Source organism: Trachymyrmex cornetzi, unplaced genomic scaffold, assembly GCF_001594075.2.
Source record: "Trachymyrmex cornetzi isolate Tcor2-1 unplaced genomic scaffold, Tcor1.1 scaffold388, whole genome shotgun sequence".
Taxonomy (NCBI): Eukaryota; Metazoa; Arthropoda; class Insecta; order Hymenoptera; family Formicidae; genus Trachymyrmex; species Trachymyrmex cornetzi.
The window spans coordinates 709,959-718,518 of record NW_017298619.1 but is presented as its reverse complement, the minus strand read 5'-3'; the positions used below and the strand labels follow the sequence as shown (position 1 = coordinate 718,518).

General features: G+C 31.8%; 1 long non-coding RNA gene across 1 annotated transcript; it reads left to right on the top strand.

The window, feature by feature from the left end:
• Positions 1-5,570: 5,570 nt before the first annotated feature.
• LOC108763905 (uncharacterized) lies at positions 5,571-8,194 on the top strand. The gene is made up of 5 exons (XR_001940244.1): positions 5,571-6,031; positions 7,045-7,172; positions 7,464-7,716; positions 7,934-8,004; positions 8,082-8,194. It is a non-coding gene; the product is annotated as an uncharacterized LOC108763905 (long non-coding RNA).
• Positions 8,195-8,560: the final 366 nt, after the last annotated feature.

Genomic DNA, 8,560 nt, shown 5'->3' with positions numbered 1-8,560 from the left:
AATGTATTATAAACATCGATAATAAAATTACAAACAATCTTGTTCGGAAAATAGCAAATTATATCCATTTGCAATTGAATCTATAATATTGCAATTTGTCTTAGCTGAAAGCGGTCACGGTTCTTTGCGATACTTTTTCTTTAATTAAGCAAATATCGGCGAAGTGTAATAATGTATTTGATAGAAAATTATGATGTTATTCCTTTACAAAAGCACAATATTACATTCAAATAATTTAGATTTTCTATTTTAAATTTGATATTAATTTTAAAAGTCAAAATACAATTTATATTTTTATATAGATTGTATAATATCGATGTATCTATTCTACTTTTATTATTAAGTATTTATAAGGAGATAGAGCAGAAGTTTTATTGATTAAAACATTTTACGGTAGAAATGCTGGGAAATAATTTCCATTTCCAAATCTTGGGATGAGGCGTTTCCTCAGCGAAAACAATTGGTTCGTATTTATGTCTCTCGAAATGTTTCGGATTCGATTCCCGAGATTCGTCCCAAATACTGATTTTTTAGTTGTTCTGTTTATGACATGAAATTTTCTTGTTGTTAATAATATTAAAGTAGATAGAAGCTAATATTATAAAATACAAGTTTAAGCCTGACTGTTGAGATATTTGTCACCTTTTAAGACGGCCACTTGTTGCGTATCTGCGCAACATTGTTTCGATTGTGTATCCAAATGATAATTATACTGAGAGATTCTGTTCATTCAAACAAAATTTTTTAATTAAACGATTTTGTTCATTGAATTTATAATATGTTTGTATTAATCACAAATTATGTTATCAGATACAAATAAAATGTTATAATAATCAAAATTTTTGCTTGCATAGATTTGTTTGTTCAACAAAATTTTATAGTGACGACGCATTCATCTTACTGTATTTCAAATTATTCTTATTGAGTTAATTGTAAACGAGATACTGTCGCCGATGAGACGCGCGACCGAAGAAAAACACTTACGAATAATTATAAATAAGATTAAGAATATTCTTGGCTGAGGTATTTTTCGTAATAAGTTTGTTACAGGTTTTAAAATGTTAATAGCATCGAATTAACGATCTAATTTGATTTTGAGGATTAATGTTATTTCAGTTTGATTGTGTTACAAGTTTGAAAATAATCATATTTCTGAAAGTTGTATTAACATTTTAAGAAATTATTTAAAATAGTCTTAAAATAAAAACATAACATAAATACCGACGTAAAACACGATTGATAACAAAATTCAAGAATTCAACATGTACTTGATATCAGAGTTTAACAATTTAAAAATCATTCTGGGAAAGATCAAGAAGAAATAAATTTATTAAAAACGTATAATGTTAATATTAATTATAAACGTAAAGATATTAAAATTTTAATTTAACAAAGTTAATATTAATCATGCTGATTGGCGTTGATTCTAATTTTTAGTTTTATCTTATTTAGCCAAGTAATTCTTCATTACACCTAAAAAGATTACATGTAGCTGGGAATGCGTTGACGTACGTGATACTATGACCTACTTCTACGCACACACATACTACGCTTTCTCCTTTGCACGGGTCAGCTCGGTTCAAAACGAATGAATTATCCATCTTGCTCTCTTTCTCCACACACAACACACACACACACACACACACACACACACACACACGGATGCACACACAACCTTGAACCTGGCTGAAAGTGCAAGTGGATCGGCATCGTGGTAAACCATGGCAAGACGTCGGGCAGGGAGAGAAGGTAGGAGAGATTGAGAGAGACATGTACAGTTGCTGCCGACCGAAACGGTTTTTGGTCGCCTTCGACGAAAGTGAAACGGCCTTCGGGAAGGAGCTCGCCGCGTGCATATGGACGCCATTGAACTAGTGACCTTCATATGAGAACCGGTCTTTGTTCAGGGCCCTTAGAGTTAGCGACCTAGCTCGTTGTGGGCCCTACTAGGCCTACTCTTTCTGTAGACAACGAATCATTTACATGCGGCCAATTTGGATAAGATTACCCTTTATCCCTTCAATTGATCCATCGTTTCTGAGTTTGACTTGAAAAATAAGAAAAAATTTTGGTTAAAAATAATTGAATCTGAGTTTCTGAGTTTGACTTGAAAAATAAGAAAAAATTTTGGTTAAAAATAATTGAATCAGAAAATTCTGATTATCTCAACTACTAGAATTATAATTGATAGATTCAATTAGAAAATTTTGATTAAATTTGTCCATTTTCAATCAGAATTCCAATTAATGCAATCGTTTTCCAGTATAATGTTTGAATAATTTTTGGACTAATAAAAATGAAACATCGTTTGACAACTCATTATCATTTGTAAACTTATTGGTAGGATTCATAATTTTACCAAAAACAGTTGTTTCACTTTCAAAATAAAATTTTAAAACTGATAAAAAAGCGAGCACGATAAATTTCTTCGCGATAAAGCGTCAATAAAGTCAGGGTTGGTGTCTGGAAGGTTATCTAGGATGTTTTTGGCGATTTATATCATTAATAACGTGCTCAAAATTCGTCCAATTTTCTTCAAATATGATGTTAATCGCGATACAAATTTAAGTAATCTTGTGATTTCTGAATAAATATCCCAGTATGCGTCATTACGTATAAATACATATTAAGAAAAAAAGTAGTCACTGCTTTCGCTATGATTATCTGTTTACGATACATATCTGGTCTATTCTCAGTATCAGAGTAAATCGCAATAGAAAGTATCTTTTTCTACACGAGTACCATAATTTGAGAAAATATGAAGGAATTATCTTTAAATCGAAATTAACACAAAATAACTGTATTATAAACGCATTTGTTATTTTTTAACGATTAAATGGTATTGATAAATCTTTTTACGTTACAGAAACAAACTTGCTATCAAAAGGATTGTTGAAATCATTTTTTAAGCTTACAGATATATTCATTTACGTAACTGAACTTTTTAAAAATAAATTTTAATATTCAGTTTAAATCTTGTTTGACCCAGTATTAAATCGAATTAAGTGATTATATAAATTAAATAGATAAGATATATTTTCAATATACACATAACGATAAGACATGTCGAGTTTAATTTGTGCAATGATGAAATATAATTAATATAAGAAAAGTTGTTAAAAGCTTGATAAACTTTTTGATTAACAGGTAACAAACCATGACCTGACACAAACTATTTTCTCCAGATTTAATGAGATTTAATAGCATCAATACATATTCTTTGTACACTAAATGCATGTGAAATACAATTATTTACAATGTGCAAAGAATATCATGTAATCCAGTGATTTTAGGAACTTTTAATTTAATCGTGCATTTTTCGACATCTCTGCGCAGGTATGATTTTTTGCAGCATTTGTGTGTCATCGATCGAGATACAAATTCATAACGACGATTAAGATATAACCTAAGAATAAGTCAACTCCAAGACATGAAATGATGTAGACGTTAACGGGAAAAATAAATAGCTGGGTGGCGCGATTACGAAAGCATCGCGCCGCGCCGTGTAGACGTCGGCGTATATAAGCTATGTCGTATCACCTGCGATAATTTGCGTTAACATTGAGACAGAGTATGCGGACGGTTAGAGGACGGTTCGACTGATATCATATCTGCAGACATGGATGCATTTCGTATCAATATTTTTATTTCCTTAACCTTGTGGCCTCCATCTGTTTTAAGTAGCAAGTATCTCGTGGACGATGACAATTACGACGCAAGTGCGACTTATTTGCTACACAGTTCAGATTCAAAAGATATTCACGGTGTATAGAGAGTGTAATCTTTATACATACTTTTAGCCGAATCGATAAGTTTGTACAAGTTTGCCTTTACCGTAACGATAGACGATGCACTACGAGGAAGTTATACACGAGCCCGTAGGAATTTATTTCTATATCCAGATAATATGATGTTCCATAAATTTCTATATCTGATCTTGGGCTTGAAATCGAATTTTATACCAGTATGCCATCTGGCATTGAATATTAATATTATAACTTTTATTTATTTAATGAGAGAAAAATGCTAAAAGATATTATTGTGAGCTAAGATACATATTAAATATATATAACATAGTAAATATATATGCAGACTAAACTGAGTCGAAAAGTCCTCTATTATTTTGCAATTTTCGCAATAATTAACAAGATATTAATTACTAAAAATTGCCGAATATTGACCTTCAATAATTTTTTTCTCAAATACTATCAACTTTACGGAAAAATACTAAAAGACAAAAATTATTTATTTTCTTCTCATAAAGTTCTGAGAATTTTTTTAGAATTTTTTATTAACTTTTTAGTACTGCATTTTCTTATTGGCAACTATTTATACCAACATGAGAATATACGGTATTAAAAAATTCTCAGAACTTTATGAGAAGAAAATAAACAATTTTTGTCTCTCGCTGTTTTTCCGTAAAGTTTTGATGGTATTTAAGTAAAAAATTATTGAAAACCAATATTTAGCGACTTTTAGTAATTAATATCTTGTTAACTATTGCGAAAATTGCAAAATGGTAAAGGACTTTTCGATTCAATTTAGTCCGCTCTATCTACACAAGATCTCTTGGCAAAAAATTTTGGGCCACCCTGTATATATAACACTAAACATTAAATTGAACATCTTATTAATTATTGAATGTAATTTCCCGTTGATAAAAATTTCACATATCTAACTTCAGAATGTTACAAAGAATATAAAGGCGGAGTTTGTATAAAGTCCTGACCTACCACAAAATGACGCGTTGCAATGTTAACATAATTATACTTTTTCAAATCGCATGATATCACATTCCGACTTTGACATTGAACTTCTTATCGACAAGCTGCACGGAATAATCTGCAAAAACAACGATGTGGCGAATATTTGCTTTAGAATCGAAAAATGATAATCTGCTGGCGGAAATGCAGACATTGAAGAAATTTTGAAATTATTTAAAAGTATGACGGATTTTTTACATTAATTTTCATTTTTGAGATACGTAACGAAAAATAGAATACGTAAATATTACGATAAAGTAAAAATTTATTTTTGTACAGAAATTTTACAGAAATTTTTTGTGTGTGTATGTATGTACATTTTTTAAAAGATTGAATTTATTATTATTACATTTTGAAATAATTACGTTCTTATCGTTACTTCCTGAGGAATATCCTGCACACGAATAGCATGTCCATCGACAGTGAATGCATTGACGATGAATCCCTTGTGACAGAATGATGTAATTTTACCCTCATATTCCCTTCAGTTCCGATGTTCTTTTCCAGATATCATGATTGATAACGTAGCAACTAATTCATCAGAAATTACACACGCAAATCGTCATACTGTTGACTTCATTGTGTAACAGCCGGTAATAATTGGCTTGAAATCCGGTACTAAAATTGCAACCATTTATTTGACTAATTATTTACGTCATAAAAGTAGTTGGTTGAAAAAGACAATATAATGTGGCAATATGGATGATTATTATCAAGTACAAATGTCAGTGAGCGGTAAAATAAGCGCCAAAATTTAATTGATTACAGACAGTCTGGCGTTTGTGATGGAAATTTTGTCAGAAAGCAAATGCATTCATGGGTTTAGCGTGACGCTTTGACGATGACGTGACCGGATTCTTGTCGCGGATGGAAGTCTCGCCAAGGGTGATCCGACGTTTTAGGAATCACTATTGTCGCTCTACCTCCCTCTACACCTCCCATCGAACGCACGAGACGACGGCGCACAATGTGCTACATAGTCTCGCAAAAAGAGCTCGCAGTATAGCCTTGACTGCACGCGGGGGTTGCTATGGCGATAACCAGGTCCACACATACACATGCCCGCCGATCGCGCGCAACAGCCACCCCCGCGCGGATATAACTTCCCCTGTCTACTCTCCTGTCGACTCCCTCTCTCACAAGCGGCGACGACCAAGAGTGTGACCCCGACCTTTCAGGTGGATGACCTCCGCTGCATCGCGGATGCGCGCGCAACGGCGGACCTCACCTAGACGTGAACCCCCTCTATTTACTAGAGACACCCTTTGGTGAGGACTTTGCTTGAGAACAGGGTCGAGAAGATGCGTTTGTAGATATGTTTAAATTTTGATAGGATACCGATGCTTTTAAGTCAATTGATCTAGAATACGTTATACTTAAAGGGAGTAAGAAAAGAAAAAGAAGGGGGAAAGACGGAGGAAGGGAGAGAGAGAGAGAGAGAGAGAGAGAGAGAAATACGATAGATCAATCCATTAAATCAATCGAGCGTTGCACTTAACATATATTCATAGCTAAAGACAAGTGGACTAGATTGTAATTAATAAAATAATTTACAAGAATTTTAGAAAATTAAATTGACATCAACATATCGTAAGAAAATCTGATTTAAAATGCACAGAGTTCTTCAATTATGGTCAGCTCAAGCCTAAAGGTGCTAAAGGCTGAAATTTATAAAAAATCTATCTGTTTTATTTAAAAAATTATATACACAGCGAAAATGTTTCTATAAAAATACTTTTCAGGATTATTAATACTTCAGAAATTATTAAATATACCAATTGTATTTAATCTTAGAAAATAAACATGTTTCTCAACAGCTAGATATTTAGATTTTCCTTTAGAATAATACACCTGTGTTCGTAGTACGAATCGACAGGTGTAGAAAAAAGTTTATTCTCGTTGGGTATCATTGACCCGGTCACTACCCGATTGTATACGTGGTACACTACGCCTATGCGCCAGACGCCGAGGGGTTGCTCACCCCTTCCTGTCTGCACCCTCACATAGAAACGCGGCAAAGGCTTTTGCACGAATAGTACCATTCGAATGTTCGACCCCACACTATCCTCCTCTCTCTTCTTTCTTTCTCTCGTCATCCTCGATATCTCTCTCCTTTTCTCCTAAGTCGATTTTGCATTACTTAAGGAATTAAAGAGCTTAGAAATTTTCACCATTAACAAAATTATATATTATTTGAATTATCAGAATAATTCGTTATCAGAAAAATAAAATAGAAATAAATAATTAGGCAAAAAAATTTTCGTTTCTGTATGGCTTTTAGGTATTTTATATTAGAGAAATCGCGAATTGCCAGTATAACCAAGAAGAATAAGAAATAAAGGAGGAAATAAGACGCATTCCATAAAAAGAAGCCGTACACTTTGTCATAAAGAACCCCTTATCTTTTCGGTAAGCCAGCCATTGCACATTAACTCCGATAATATTTGACCTTATAGTAATAGTAGTTGTTTCAGTGTTAGTAATAAAACTATTTTATCTCTTATTTATTCCATTAAAATATTGTATGAAGAATAAATATTAAGATTCTTGAGAAATATTTGATTATGTGCAATAATACATTAATCAGTGTTGGCAATTTATATTTTTTCATTATAATGTTTATTATGAAATTATATTGAAAGTTATTATTTCTCTGTAATAGGATGTCTTAAATCTTTGGTATTTTCGATTATATCTTAGTTGGGAATTCTTCGGAAATCGAATAATAATGTAGTAACAATAAGGGAGCTATACTCGACGACGAAGGGTCGATGAATACATATGCGAATGCATCCACGAAGACGTAGCTGGTGAAGCCTGGAGCTAAAGGGAAAAGATGGTAGGTTTTTGGAGGGTGTCTGTCTAGACGGATTGTCTGGAATAAGCCATGACCGCGAATCAACGCCTTGTTGTAACGGCAGGAAGAAGCATAGGATTATATGAGCAATGCGTAGTAAGTATCATTGTATTCAAGTTTCAGAAGAATACATTACGTAGCCCTTAATTTCTGTCGACTAAGTTTTATAAAATTTTCTGACGTATTATTCGTATTATTTTAATCCTTATATTAATTGTTTTACTCGAAAACGCATTAAATCAATCATTATTTTTTACGTATAAACATAAGCAAGAACTTTATAAAATTTATCAAAGTATCTTTATATTGACAGTATCTTTTATATTGCCAAAGGAAAATGAAGAAACATTATAACACAGAATTATCTGTGAATGAAAAAATATGGTAATTTTACTTAGAACTCTTCTTATAAATTCAATTAAATTCTTTGGAATAAATAATAAATTTATTTTACATTGCAGTAAAAGTTTTTCATTAAACAGTTAAGAGAATACATTCGAAAATGGCTACTGCTGGCCAATGCCCCTGAAGCTTAATGACCTCGTGACTGTGTACACCAGCAGCTGGCCAAAGCCCCCGAACATCGTATGTGCACGCGAAACGAACATTGCATGCATCGTTATTTTGTTATCATCAAAATATGGTATCTCATCTGCAAATCTTAATTAAAACTTTTAAACCTTAAAAATAAACGAAGAAAATTGAGTTCGTATATTATTAATTACGATATAGAGAAGATATATAAATAATATTACAATTTAAATATTATACAATTCAATAATATTACCATTTTAGTATTCCTTATAAAAGATTCATTAAAAATTTTTTAATTACGCAAAAAGATTCAATTTATATAAAATTATAATATTACATTTACTTTTACATATATTATATATTTTATTTTATTATTAATTATATATTTTTATTAAATATATTTAAT